Below are 15368 nucleotides of genomic sequence, written 5' to 3' on the forward strand. Positions count from 1 at the left end.
CCGCACTGCCCCAGGTGAAGGCGCTGTGACGTACCAAACATTGCGGAACACGGATAAGAGCTTTCATGACTGTATATTGGAGGACTACAATAAAGTATGGAGAACCTGTGTAATCCCTGATGAATGCAAATCGTCAGTGGTAATAATGATTTTAAGGCCCGGGGCGCCCATGCAAGACACCTCAAGTCATACCAGCCAATACCTCTCATTTCTAATGTCATCAAGTTAATGGAGCGAATGGTCCTATTTCGCCTAGATGTTACGCTAGAGAAGCTGAATTTTTTCTCTGATTTCATGAGTGGTTTTCGTTGCCGCCGTTCAGTTTTGTACAGCATTTCAGACCTTCTCTCAGCGCTTGAATTTGCTGAAGGAAACAAACATTCCGCCTACATGCTCTTCCTATAGGCATACAGCAAGCTTTCGACTCGGTTCCGCATAAGACGATTATTTTCGCACATGCAACCGCGGAAATTCCGTGTTGTCTGCTTCGCTTTGTGCATAATTTTCTGTCGGAGCGCCGGATGAATGTGCGTGCCGGAGGAATTGCAGTGGATCCCGCCATGTGAAGTACGGTGTCCCACAGGGCAGCGTTTTATCGCCGCTTCTGTTCAACACCGCAGTCGCCGCGTTTCCAAATCGCTTGCCTCGGGACAGCGACTTCCCTGTGGGTATAGCTATCCATGCAGATGACATTGCCCTGCGGATAAGTGGCCCTTCGCCCCTTGGTCCGCGACTTCGTACAAGCTTGCAAAGCGCTCTGAACACGAGTTCGGAGTACTTGGGTGAAGTTGGCCTGCAGATATCACCTTTTAAGTCAGCTGCAGCAGCATATCATCCTAAACAACGCACTCGTCGAACAATGAGCCGACTGTACCTTAAAGAGACGCCGATAAGCTGGGTGCAACAATACCCTTATTTGGACTCAATTGGGGATGATCACATCTCTTGGCGTCCTGCCGTTAAATCTGCACCGTGCAAATCGAAATCCCTCAAGGATGTGGCCCCCTTGACCGCTAGAGGTGCCGACCGCAACCAAACAACGGTTCTGCGAGTGTACCAGTCGTCTGAACTCTCAGGCATGCTGTATGCGTTACCAGTCCTGAATGTGCCCCTTACTTTGATGGCCCAACTGGAACGAGATCATTGCGTTGCCCTGCAACTAATGCTAGGGCTACCCCGTGAGGCGCAATCTGTTGCATTAATCGCTGAAGCTCCTCGGTTGCCCCTGAGGCTGCAAGCAGACCAGACAGCTCTATATCATATTGAGCGCTAGGTGCACCGCTCACCGAATGATCAATTGCTCCTCGATCGTCGGATTCAGCGTCCGTTATCTCGCATGAGAGAAATGGTGGCATTCTTTACGAACACTTCTGGCAGTAGTGACAGGCTGCTTCAGTTACGCTTCCGCCCCCGAAAGATATCACCAAACTCGTATTTCCCATTCGTCTCACAATCCATGACACACACAAAAAGTCCGGTATGCCTGTTTCGGCAAAATTCCAATTGGCTCTGTCTCACATGTCCAAAAGAGTTCCAGATTATCTTCAGTTATTTACAGATAAACCGGTACACAGCGACAGTCAAGTCACCTCCGCAACATTTTTCTGCCCTTCGACTCAAGTACAACTGATATTTCACATACCTCATCTAGTCTCGTCAACAACTGCGCAGCTAGCAGCGAATAAAGTTGCACTGAAATACATCGTGCAAGAGGAGTTTATCGCATCGAAGTTTGCAATCTTTACGGACTCCCGCGCTGACCTTAGTAAATTACAAAGCAACGAGATTGATTGTCCAGTTGTGCGCAGGACTACTGACTCTGCCAACAAAATTGCATAACCTGGGGTATCCCTCGTTGCTCAAGGGATACCGTAACATGTAGGGATCGCCGGAAATGAAGAGGCTAATCTGCAGGCTTCAACGTGCGCTCGTAGCGACTGGGTCTGCCATGACATATCGCGCAAGCCTGATGACACTCGTCTGTTGATTCGTCGCCACCTACTCAAGCAGCATCGAGACCAACGCGTCGCAAACGGAACGTATCCGCCGCGCGTTCGCAGTCGAAGCTTGCCTCGCCGCGCTATAGAGCACAACTATACTCAAGCTAAGGGTTGGCTGTCTGAAAGTGTGAGAACGTTTATAACCACAAGGACATGTGGCCATTCCATCGTGCACGTCTTGCGGTTGCGGCGAGACACTTCAACACCTGATATTGTAGTGTCCCGCGCTCGTTCAAAGCGTAGCGCATGTCGCTGGTGAGATATCTCCTTGGCCTGCGTTGTAAGACACTCGACGCATGTTTGTACCGCCGTGGTTGTGCGTCTCGACGTGATCCGGCGCTCATCGCGCTCTCTTTTCTTTTCTAGAAGTAACAAGCTTAGGTTCACGTTTGTAGCGTATTTCCGTTCTTCAAATGGCAAGACCTCAGACATTATTTCTTCTACTTTAACGTTCTTCAGTAACGTAACCCGCATTGACCGATATGATTGTGCGTGACCTGTACTGTGCGTGTTCTGCTTTATTCTTTGACAGTTGTCATCGTGTTCTTTCTTTCCTCTTTCATCCCTTTTTACTGTCTTACATTTCTATCTTTCTGTTTCCCCCTCTCAGCCGTTGTGCCCCTTCCGGTAGCGGTTGCCAGCCTGCGTGTTCATGTACAACGGGTATTTCACGTACCTCACCTAGCCACGTCCTTTTCCTTACCTGTCAGATATACATATGTATTAAATTCGAATAATAATAATATTTATTTATTTATTTATTTATTTATTTATTTATTTAATTCATTCAAATACCCTAAAGGCCCGAGCAGGCATTACATAGGGGGGAACAACAGTAAGCACAAAGCAAGGCAGCACTACGATGTGTACAGAACTCGTTGGCCTTTAGCAGCATGTTGAAAAGAAAAACTCAAAATATAAAGACAGATAGCAACAAGCATTTACAGAGAGTAGCGTTATATATACGCACATATATAAAATGGGAGGAGGGGAAGGATGAAGGTTACAGCTCAAAGTGATGTTTCAGGCTGGTTACAAATGCTTCGTAATCAATGACAGATGCAATAGTGCCAGGCAGAAGATTCCATTGACGGATGGCTAGGACGAGAGGCGAATGAAAGAAGAGGTTAGTGCGAGCAAAGATGGGTTCGACTTTGAGATGGTGGTCAATGCGCGGGAATATGCGATGCGCTGGCTTGAAACGGGACATGGCAATAATAATGACATACAGATTAGAGACCGAAAGAAAAGCGCTTTATTCTTAAATCGTCGCCATCATTATCGATGACGCTATCACGTCGACGGTAATAGAGAAGAGTAACATCGATCAACGTAATAATGTGCGTCTGCCCTCTGCGTCACATTACTCCACATGTTGCCTGCGAATGTTCTTATCTCATTCTCTGACCAGCGTGACGGAGAGCGCGACTTTCAACTCAAACGCACGTGCTTTGTAATAACAATAATCACCGGTCGCAATAGAGTTTCATTATCGTGCTAGCACATTCATTATCTAAGACACGCGCTGCGGTCTGCGCGTCTCTGACGTAAGCCTGGCACTCGAGGAAGAAATGCTCCATGCACGTGACAGATGAAAACAGTCGTGAAAATATACGGGATTCTCACCGCGCTGAAAGATAAGCGCCGATCGCAAGTACTCCTGTTTCTGTCACACTTTTTGTGCGGAGATAAAACAGTGCTGCAGAAGCCGCAAAAGCCTAACATTGATTTAGGTTCACTGTTCGTTTAGAAAGTCGTATAGTAGCTGGTTGAAAAAAAAAAGCACAGGTTGCTCGCAGATGTTTCAGGAGACAAATATCGAAATATAAGTTTGTCTCTTGTCATGCAGTATGTTTTGAGTGAGCAGCGTACAGGCAATTCGCCGATCAGCAGCCTGAGCCGACCCAGAATTGACTTCGCGGGCGTTTTAGCCGAGCACAGGGAATTAAGGCCACGATAAGCTGACGTGAGCCCCCAACTGGCAACAGACAGCACGGTTTTATTACTGTGACGCATCGGCAGGTAAAACCACCCTATCTGCTACAATATCCCCAGATAAGACCCTGCTTGCCCGAAAGCTTAAGATAACAAGTTTGTTTCTCCCCTTTGTTGTCTGTCTTGACACTTTCTGGAGTTCGTCCTCTGTGTGGACTTCACGCATGCGCAATGCGCGTAAAGGACGCCCTCTTACGACTCTGTGGGCTTTTCAGTCGTGAGCCATAAATTCTCACGCGGTTGACGCGTGGTAAACAGCCTGAGTTTTTTTCCGTCCGAGCGACCATAGCAAGTTATTACGGCCGGCCTCCACTTCGGCGTCAGTGCAGGATAATTCCGGTTTGCCTCTGATCCGCGGCCGTAGGTAAATCCTAGAGCTGTTCCGTTTTTGCGTTGTTTCTGCGCTGCTTTAGGTATTATTTTTTAATTCTACGCGTTCACATTCTCTGTTTGGTTCAAGTGAGTTGAAGTCCCGCAAATCAGGTCAACAGAGTGAGTGAGTGAGTGAGTGAGTGAGTGAGTGAGTGAGTGAGTGAGTGAGTGAGTGAGTGAGTGAGTGAGTGAGTGAGTGAGTGAGTGAGTGAGTGAGTGAGTGAGTGAGTGAGTGAGTGAGTGAGTGAGTGAGTGAGCGAGCATGCATGGATTAGTAATTGCATTCGTTATAAGTGACTGAGTGAATCTGTACGTAAGTGTGATTGCTGCTGAGTGAAGTGAGTGACAGCGTTAGTGGTTTTCCGTCAAATAAGTGAACGAGTGGGTGAGTCAGTAGGTGCGTAAATAGGGGAGTGAAAGATCGGGTGAGTGAATGCGCGCGTATTAAACCCTTTGAGTACCGAGTTTTTTATTGGACTGCTCCTCATCCACGGCCAAAATTATTTAGTTCCTATTTTCAGGGACATATCGTGCTGCATAAAAGCTTCTTTCTCAACGTCACTTTCGCCTGAGTCGGAACATCGGACCTGACATGCTCACTCGCTGAACTTCAGGATGAGTGAATAAGTAATAAGTAAACAATCAACGGAGTGCGATGGTTCAACAGATCATTACTGAGCGAACGGGTGATTCAGTGTACAGTGGGGTCCACTGTTAAAGAGAACACTCAAGTAAGCGCCTGTCACTTTGCTGGCACCCTAGCTACAAGTAACTGCATGCGGAACCAACGTCAGCACACTTCACAGGTGTGTCGAAGAAAGTCAGAGCTACCAGCTACAAGTTACCCGCTGCAAATCTAGGTGATTGTGCTCTTTTGAGAAAGAAAAATCGGGACATGCTTTGCACTCAAGTGTTCCCTTTAACAGTGACCCCTTGTACGTCGCTTATCATCATCAGCAGCAGCAGCATTAGCCTGGTTACGACCACTGCAGGGCAAAGGCCTCTCCCACACGTGTCCAACTACCCCGGTCATGTACTAATTGTGGCCATGTTGTGCCTGCGAACTTCTTAATCTCATCCGCCCGCCTAACTTTCTGCCGCCCCCTGCTACGCTTCCCATCCCTTGGAATTCAGTTTGTAACCCTTAATTACCATCGGTTATCTTCCCTCCTCATTACATGTCCTGCCCATGCCCCCCCCCCATTTCTTCTTCTTGATCTCAACTAAAATGTCATTAACTCGCGTTTGTTCCCTCACCCAATCTGCTCTTTTCTTGTCCCTTAACGTTACACCCATCGTTCTACTTTCCATAACTCGTTGCGTCGTCCTCAATTTAAGTAGAACCCTTTTCGTAAGCCTCCACGTTTCTGCCCCGTACGTGAGTACTGGTAAGACACAGCTGTCATACACTTTTCTCTTGAGCGATAATGGCAACCTGTTGTTCATGTTCTGAGAATGCCTGCCAAACGCACCCCAGCCCATTCTGAGAGAATTCCGTTCGTTTCTCCATTAAAAACTACATTCTCAAGGTGTCCAATATGAGACGATAACCCGTCCCCCTAAAAAAGAAGAATCCAAAGTGCACTTGATCAACTGTGGTCTAATAAAGGTCGTCTCTGGAGCCCGCGTTTCCACAAGAGGACCTGTCTTCTTTATGGCATGACGTAAACAAGTCCCCTTGTCAGAACGTTGGCCTGAGCCGTCCTTTCTTCGACCCATTGTTGATCACTTCAAGTCTACATCTGTCTGTAAACTCCTGTCTTTCAATGTGTGCTTGTCGAGCTTAGTATACTTGCGTACCTGTTCACCATGCACGTATGTGTCAATGGACGTGCAGTACCCTTAAATTTGTTCAAGCAACACTCGAGTCGAATTCGTAGTTTTTTCGTTCGCAAGCGTTCTATTGGCCAGCGGCGTTTGCTAATAATATGTCCAGCATCAGGATTGGCTAGCATTTTCTCTTACGAACACTTATAGCGATTTAACAGCTTTTTTTGCATACGGGCCCCGGTTTTTAGTTAGGGCTCTTGAAAATAAAGGGTCACAGGGCGCCTGGGGCACGTAGAAGAGGTGTCATAGCCATAAGGCCAACCCCCTCCCTCTTGCCTAAAGAAAATTACGCAAATTCAGCGCACATCAATGGGGGGTCACAGCGCTGGAAGACACGGACTAGGGCGAGACAACAAGGACGATCGCTGTGTTACCAGCCATAGCCCAAACTACCACACTTGTCAACTTCATCGCACATGTCGAAATGAACGTGAAACGAAGCTTGCGCGAAGCGGTCAATTAAAGCGAGGCATTTAATTGTTCATTGTGAGCGCAAAGTTTTGCGGCATATCGGACACGCGCCTGCCCGACAAGCTTGCAGGACGCCGGGACCCCCACTATGCGACCCGCGCAAACGCAGATTACGTTGCCTCCGGGATCGGCCCACCTTACTCGGTGAAGAACTGACCGAACAGATGCGCCAATTCCTGGGATAGAAGGAATAGAAAGTTTCGCTTTAATGAAGTAATTTTGCGCATTAAATACGCGTATTTGGTGCATTGCGGATATTTAGGCATCATTTGCCGCTTTATTGTGTATAGTTCAGTAGACCTAGGATAGAGGGACATTGGTAGGGATACAGTACAAGGGGCTATATATAAGCGGATTTGTTACATATGTGAGTGCTGGTTCGTGTGTCAGCCATATTGCAAGAGAGCAGCAGTAGCCAGCAGCTGCCACGGTCAGCAAAAGTCCGAGAGGTTTCACAAAGAAAGCACTGCCTAAATACTGTACAGTCACGGCTGTTGGTGTTGCATGGTCCGAATAATTTCATTCGAGTGCATTTTGATCCTAGAACATAGCACTTGCAAAGGTGTGATCGTCACATACGCAATGCCTGCCAAACGTTCCTACCCGCAAAAAAAAAAAATGCTCAGAAAGCAGTCTGCATTGTTAGCTAGCCACGTGGTCTATAAGGCACCGGCACGTATAGAGTTCAGTTCGGATCACGTCAGTGGTTGTCACGTGATCGCGTGCTCAATTATAATGCAAGCCACATGCCAAAATACACCTGTTTTCAGCGCATCAAGGAAAAGAAAGAAAAAGAGATCTCGCCGGGCCGCAGTAACTTGTTTTTGTGTCTTTTGTTATTGCGTCCTTTTAAAATAATTAGCTTCACTTAAAGCTTAACGAGCGGTACAATGTACCCCGAATATACACAAGGTGCGAAAGGAAATGATGACAATAGTATATTCCGTCTTTGTTGAACTTTTTAACAAATGAAATAGAACAAATGAAAACGTTAATATTGGTTCCCAGAGAAAAGAAGGGGTCAAGAAAAAAGTTAGCAATTGTTCAAAAACTTGCGGTAACTGTTTCACATGGGAACTTCCATATGTATGTGATATTTGTGTGGTTACAAATGTAGAAGTCAGGTTGTAAAATGGTGTTCTTGTACAAGCTAAGGGAGAAGCTTATTAAAGAATTGTTTCACTAAATTTGACAGGTTTTTCAATTAGAAAAGTTCACTTCAGGAATGCTGTGTGTGTTTTGAAACACTTTCAGTTGCAGTACAGGTTATGAAACTGAATACATAATGAATCAAACTATTGGCATTCCAAGTTGTGTTCTTTTACTTGTTGAATTATTATCTACCGGAACGTCACCAGCAGATATAAGTTGCGTTAACTGTGTTTGAAGTGTTTGTGCAGATCTTAAGGTGCATGAGGGCAATCACTACCAGTATCCCATATACAAGTGGAACAGTGCTTAAGTGGCACAGGAGTTACCGAATGTATGAATAGATGCTCTATAAACTATATTACGATCAGTATTACGGAAAACTGATCTCAAAAGTGCAGCGAGCTCTAATTAAACAAAATTATTTCGGCACTCAGGTGAATATGATCGAGCTTTATATATATATATATATATATATATATATATATATATATATATATATATATATATATATATATATATATATATATCTTGGATGCTACGGCATGGAGCAGGCGCATTTGAAACTGAATCACTGTATCTGTTTTCACGGCAAGGGCGAGCTAACATAGGGTCGGGCAAGCTGCAATGAGTTCAACGTACCCATTGTCGCGTCCTGATTGAAGTACATGTGCGCGAAATCACATCGCCACGCAGGGGACAATAGATATATAGCCACACGGATTCCTTTTCAGAATGCTCGCAAAAGTGGCCGCCGGAAAGCACGGAAGAGCAACAGGGTCAAATGAATTTACACCTATACTTGGCACAGTCTTCGCCGGAAAACACTCGTTGATTATCTGGTTATCTCGTGCGCGCTGTTCTTTCATCAGAGGTTGCCAAATGAAATGGCGTGTGTAACGGCGATATACCCGATAGCGTATTGTTTGTCAAGATGTGCCTACATCGAACAACCTCAATAGGAGGATAGAGCGGCTTACAATGCTCAAGAAGCACCGCTATAGGTATCCGTTTCAGCGCAGAAGAAAACTGAAATGAATATAGGTATCCATTTCAGCAATACGCGTATTTGGTGCACTGTGGATATTTAGGCATCATTTGCCGCTTTATTGTGTATAGTTCAGTAGACCTAGGATAGAGGGACATTGGTAGGGATACAGTACAGAGGGCTATATATAAATGGATTCGTTACATGAGTGTTGGTTCGTGTGTCAGCCATTTGGCAAGAGAGCAGCAGTAGCCAGCAGCTGCCACGGTCAGCAAAAGTCCGAGAGGTTTCACAAAGAAAGCACTGCCTAAATACTGTACAGTCACGGCTGTTGGTGCTGCATGGTCCGAATAAATTCATTCGAGTGCATTTTGATCCTAGAACATAGCACTTGTAAAGGTGTGATCGTCACATACGCAATGCCTGCCAAACGTTCCTACCCGCTAAAAAAAATGCTCAGAAAGCAGTCTGCATTGTTAGCTAGCCACGTGGTCTATAAGGCGCCGGCACGTAGAGTTCAGTTCGGATGACGTCAGTGGTTGTCACGTGATCGCGCGCTCATTTATAATGCAAGCCACATGCCAAAATACACCTGTTTTCAGCGCATCAAGGAAAAGAAAAAAAAAGAGATCTCGCCGGGCCGCAGTAACTTGTTTTTGTGTCTTTTGTTATTGCGTCCTTTTAAAGTAATTAGCTTCACTTAAAGCTTAACGAGCGGTACAATGTACCCCGAATATACGCAAGGTGCGAAAGGAAATGATGACAATAGTATGTTCCGTCATTGTTGAACTTTCTAACAAATGAAATAGAACAAATGAAAACGTTAATATTGGTTCCCTGAGAAAAGAAGGGGTCAAGAAAAAAGTTAGCAATTGTTCAAAAACTTGCTGTAACTGTTTCACATGGGAACTTCCATATGTATGTGATATTTGTGTGGTTACAAATGTAGAAGTCAGGTTGTAAAATTGTGTTCTTGTACAAGCTAAGGGAGAAGCTTATTAAAGAATTGTTTCACTAAATTTGACAGGTTTTTCAATTAGAAAAGTTCACTTCAGGAATGCTGTGTGTGTTTTGAAACACTTTCAGTTGCAGTACAGGTTATGAAACTGAATACATAATGAATCAAACTATTGGCATTCCAAGTTGTGTTCTTTTGCTTGTTGAATTATTATCTACCGGAACGTCACCAGCAGATATAAGTTGCGTTAACTGTGTTTGAAGTGTTCGTGCAGATCTTAAGGTGCATGAGGGCAATCACTACCAGTATCCCATATACAAGTGGAACAGTGCTTAAGAGGCACAGGAGTTACCGAATGTATGAATAGATGCTCTATAAACTATATCACGATCAGTATTAATTACGCAAAACTGATCTCAAAAGTGCAGCGAGCTCTAATTAAACAAAATTATTTCGGCACTCAGGTGAATATGATCGAGCTTTAATATATATATAACAATATTTGGGGTTTTACGTGCCAAAACCACTTTCTGATTATGAGGCACGCCGTAGTGGAGGACTCCGGAAATTTTGACCACCTGGGGTTCTTTAACGTGCACCTAAATCTAAGCACACGGGTGTTTTCGCATTTCGCCCGCATCGAAATGCGGCCGCCGTGGCCGGGATTCGATCCCGCGACCTCGTGCTCAGCAGCCCAGCACCATAGCCACTGAGCAACCACGGCGGGTTAATATATATATATATATATATATATATATATATATATATATATATATATATATATATCTTGGATCCTACGGCATGGAGCAGGCGCATTTGAAACTGAATCACTGTATCTGTTTTCACGGCAAGGGCGAGCTAACATAGGGTCGGGAAAGCTGCAATGAGTTCAACGTACCCATTGTCGCGTCCGGATTGAAGTACATGTGCGCGAGATCACATCGCCACGCAGGGGACAACAGATATATAGCCACACGGATTCCTTTTCAGAATGCTCGCAAAAGTGGCCGCCGGAAAGCACGGAAGAGCAACAGGGTGAAATGAATTTACACCTATACTTGGCACAGTCTTCGCCGGAAAACACTCGTTGATTATCTGGTTATCTCGCGCGCGCTGTGCTTTCATCAGAGGTTGCCAAATGAAATGGCGTGTGTAACGGCGATGTACCCGATAGCGTATTGTTTGTCAAGATGTGCCTACATCGGACCAACCTCAATAGGAGGATAGAGCGGCTTACGATGCTCAAGAAGCACCGCTATAGGTATCCGTTTCAGCGCAGAAGAAAACTGAAATGAATATAGGTATCCATTTCATCAAAATTAATTTCATCTGTGCTTTCTCCCGCTTCATTTCAGTTTTCTTCTGCGCTGAAATGGATAACTATATTCATTTCAGCGCAGAAGAAAACTGAAATGAAGCGGGAGAAAGCACAGATGAAATTAATTTTGATGTTTTATTTAGAAAGCGTATAATGTACAGGAATAACTTGCCGCGGTAGCTTACAGTGGGTACGGCGTTTTGCTTACGAGCTCGAGGTTGCGTGTTCGATGTCGCCCGCTGCGGCCGCACTTCGATAATTCGATAATTCGAAATTCACAAAAAACGCTCACGTACTCAGACTTAGGTGCGCGTTAACGAGCATGGTCAGAATTATTCCGGCGTGCCTCATACTCAGATCGCGGTTTTAGCAAATAAACCTTCAGGGTCTAATTTCTTTCATAAATGTGGAAAGAATGTGGCTCCCATCTGCGTCAAGTTGTTGCTTCGTGCACTTTCACTTCCATTTTCCTTGTTATTTCTACATTTCAATTGGAACGTACGAATTTCTCCTGCATCCTTTTTTTACTGCTTAGGAAACAAAATGGCAGTTTCGCCCGAAAGGTCAAGCACTGACAGCGATTGCAAGGTTTGGCGTTGAGCTTCAAATGCTTGGACAGTGCTCGAAATACGTGAGGGTTCTAACATACCAGGACACGACATAACGCGGGTGAGCAACAAATTTCTGGCATCTTTGAAAGCACAAATACGTCTTGTGTATGTCTATGGGACACCTGCGTCACAACTTGTTGTAACGACGTGCTCGCCTCTGAATTGTCGAAATTTGTGAACCCCGCACTCTTTATTGTCTGCAGCTACCTCTATCGATAAACAATATAGCTCTAATCCCTCCCTCAAACACGGCTGAATCCGGCCCCTCAATAGCCACAATAACAACTCTTGTTTTGCGCACGTAAAAGCAACATCTCGTGAACGGCGCTTGAGTGCATGTTACTCAAGGCAGAGATCGGCGGGGCAACCAGACCCACGCTGCTGAGCATAAGACTGTGGATTCACTATGCGGCTGCATTACAATGAGGCCATAGTGCAAAAAAACGCCCGGTTACCACGCCTTGGGTGCAGGTTCTCCAAATGGCTGAAATAATTTAGAGGACCTGCATTGCTCAAAGCCTCGGACGTTACAAACCAACTTTTTTTTCGTAAGCGCTGCTGCGATGGCCAGTCAGGAATACCCCCTTCACTTTATTTGCTGTGATGACCAGAAAGTTAGGCCGCTGGAAGTGTCGCGGCTAAAGCAAAATGTTAGCTAGGCGAAGACAACGCTGAAATGGTAAGGGCTAGTGATGTTAGAAAACAGCAGTTCAGCTTCTCTGCCTGCCTGCAAAACGGACAGCAAAAAAAAACCATCGAAGTAGGTTCGGGACCATGAAAGAAACAAGCCAAGAACATCAGTAATAAAGTATAAGACCTGCGCGGACTATATAGTCATAGGAACGTGGAGAAATGACAGAGAAACACGCATAAATTACTGGTCAACAAGAATTCATCAGGTAAATATACAGGGAAAAAATATTTGTACAGCTTCGACAGCGAAGCTTTGTTTGTGCGGGCGTTACCAGGATCCGAGTATTACCTCCACTCATAAAGGACGCCTACCGAAAGAGTTAAGAACACTGCGAATCATCTCTCGAGAGAGGACTCCACGCAACAGTGAACGTATCTCCGACAACTGCCAACGCAGGACGTGTACCCCACGGAGGTCGACGGCAAATATGTAGGGTGTTCTTTTTTTTTCTTTTTAGCTGCACCGAGTTTTAAAAGTTGCCTCTGGCAGATAGTACAGTTCTAACCCTTGATCTAAATTACACTCATTAATTGTTCAATTAATTATGTTATGACACATATTTTGACCTGCGAATTGTAGCTATACTCAATTCGCAAGGCGTATTCACATCAAAACGAATTCTCTGGATGGCACCAGTTTCGAGATGTTAATTTTCAATGTGTCCGACGAAAGGCATTGGTGTTCCAGTTACTTTTATGCTTGAGTGCTTAAAACAGCATTTTGTTTTTAAAAAGAGTAACTGCAACGCCAATGCATTTCTTCGGACACCTTAAAAATTAATATCTCGACACTGGTACAGTCGAGAGAATTCGCTTCAGGTGGATACGCCTTTCGAACTAACTAGTTACAATTCGTAGATTAAAATGTGTGCTATAAAATAATGAATTAAACGGTTAATTAGCGTAATTATGTTATTTCTTCTATTAAAAATTTTGATTTCTCGAAGAAATAAAAAATAACAGCTATTTTCCACTACGTTTGGCATCGCTTTCTAAAAGGGCCACACCTTACGAGAGTCGAAGCACACAGCCATGACATAATCAAAGCGTGCAGAACCGAATACGGACAACAAATAGTAAACAGAACGCTATCGCATTTGTTAAATTTCCGCCATAACAACGGATTCACTCCCAAAATAGCGTCGAAGAAGGAACTGAAATTGTTTTTCTGTGGCAAAACTCCTTTCTCATGACAGAATTTCATGTGGTTTTTCATCTCTGCGCATGTGCGCTATACGCACAGCAAAGTAACAATGTGCTGTTCATACTACAAAACGTGTACCACTTTTTTTGTCATTTCTTTCATTATGTAGCATTTCTTTCTTGCACTTTTTTCATGTTTGTATGTTTCCTTTCACATTGGTGTTTCACGCAGCTTAAAAACGTTTTATTTCTAGAGTCAGTTTTTCTCACTGTTGTGGACTAGTTATTGGTGCATTACTATTTCTTTGTGGTTTTTATGTTGCTATACCAAAAATGTTCTGTTTCTTGTATTTTGTACGCCGGGGAGCGGGGAACTAGTCAAGCTCACTAGTCAGCTTTTTTTTTCCGCATTCCCTCGCTTCATGAGTGAAATAAAGGATATTATTAATAATATTATTATTAAGTAATGACCGCCTCCACGAGTCATCTATATGAAGATTTAGGATCGTCCTGTCTGACACAGGCAATCTTTTTCAAGTTTGGTGCAGCTAAAGAAACACACCAGATGTTGTATGCATGCGTGTATATGTTACTAGACGCAGCATTACGGATGCCCGGAAAAAGCCCAGTCACGGTGAATAACAGTGCACAGTTATCTTGTCAATCTCTTTAGCCGTTTGTGCATGTTGCGGTGGCGTCGTGCACCTGCCTTATAAAGATAAAGTCAGTCGCGACGAAACAAGATTGTGGCTGTCCACAAGGTTCCCGCGGCATTTCTCTTTCCTCGTCACGTTGTATTCTCTTTCTACTGAAAAGAGGCTGCAAAGAGCCCGGCAAGACGTGCGATGGAGTCAACGAAAAAGTTTCACGGAGCTTTGCAAGCCGTTTACTAGCTCACACTTGCAGGCAAGGTCGTAATGGCTTCCGGGCTTTTCAAAAGTGAGCAGTGCGCACAACAATTCTCAGCATGTGTAGATTACTGTAGCGCAAATAAGGCACAAAGAACAGAAGACCAGACACCACGGACACTTAGACTGCAGACTATTGACTACAGGTGGGTGCTACGGGACTGCAATAAATCACGTATAGCTACCGCAGTGACCATACGAACAGCGTGCGCGCTCTAAGAGTCCGTGATGTGACACTAGATTTTCGTAGATCACGTGAGAGATACCTGGTGCTAGTGTTCTGCGTAGTGCATCGGTACAGTGGTGCAACCAGCATCAGAACACCGACGGTATAATGATGGACTGCCACGTGGGCTTCAGAAAACATCGTCCCGCTGGCTTGGAACGTGATGGTCTCCATTGCATGTTAACTTCCCCAGGCTAATTTGTTGTGGCAAATAGCTTATATATGACAATTAGTGTAGTTGACAATGCTTACCACTCCTTTTCGTTCAAATATAGTGGTGGTTAGGTTTCATGAACATTGTTATGTTATTATTGCAATTAGCATTGACATATACTTAACGCACTGTCCGTCCGTCCGTCCGTCAAAACAGGACAGTTCGTCGCGCTTGTACTATCGGCGGCCAATCGGGTCCAATTACCTAAATGCAGCTCGATTGCATGGAGCATATTCAAGGTTTCTTTCTACCAGAAGTAATTGACAAACATTTCTGAGTTTTTTTCCCCGAAATGGCGCAAAAGTCTGTCGCAAAGACAGCTACAGAATAGTTACAGAGTAGTTACAGGATTTTGTTGTTATGGAGGTAGCAATTTCGTCTACAAGCATATTACCCGCAACGCCTCTATGGCCGGATACCGAACATAAATCTACATGCTGGTTAGAAGCATACATAATGCACAGAAAAGAAAATAGACAATTTATTGCAGGA

The sequence above is a fragment of the Dermacentor variabilis genome, chromosome 8 (assembly GCF_050947875.1).
Source record: "Dermacentor variabilis isolate Ectoservices chromosome 8, ASM5094787v1, whole genome shotgun sequence".
Taxonomy (NCBI): Eukaryota; Metazoa; Arthropoda; class Arachnida; order Ixodida; family Ixodidae; genus Dermacentor; species Dermacentor variabilis.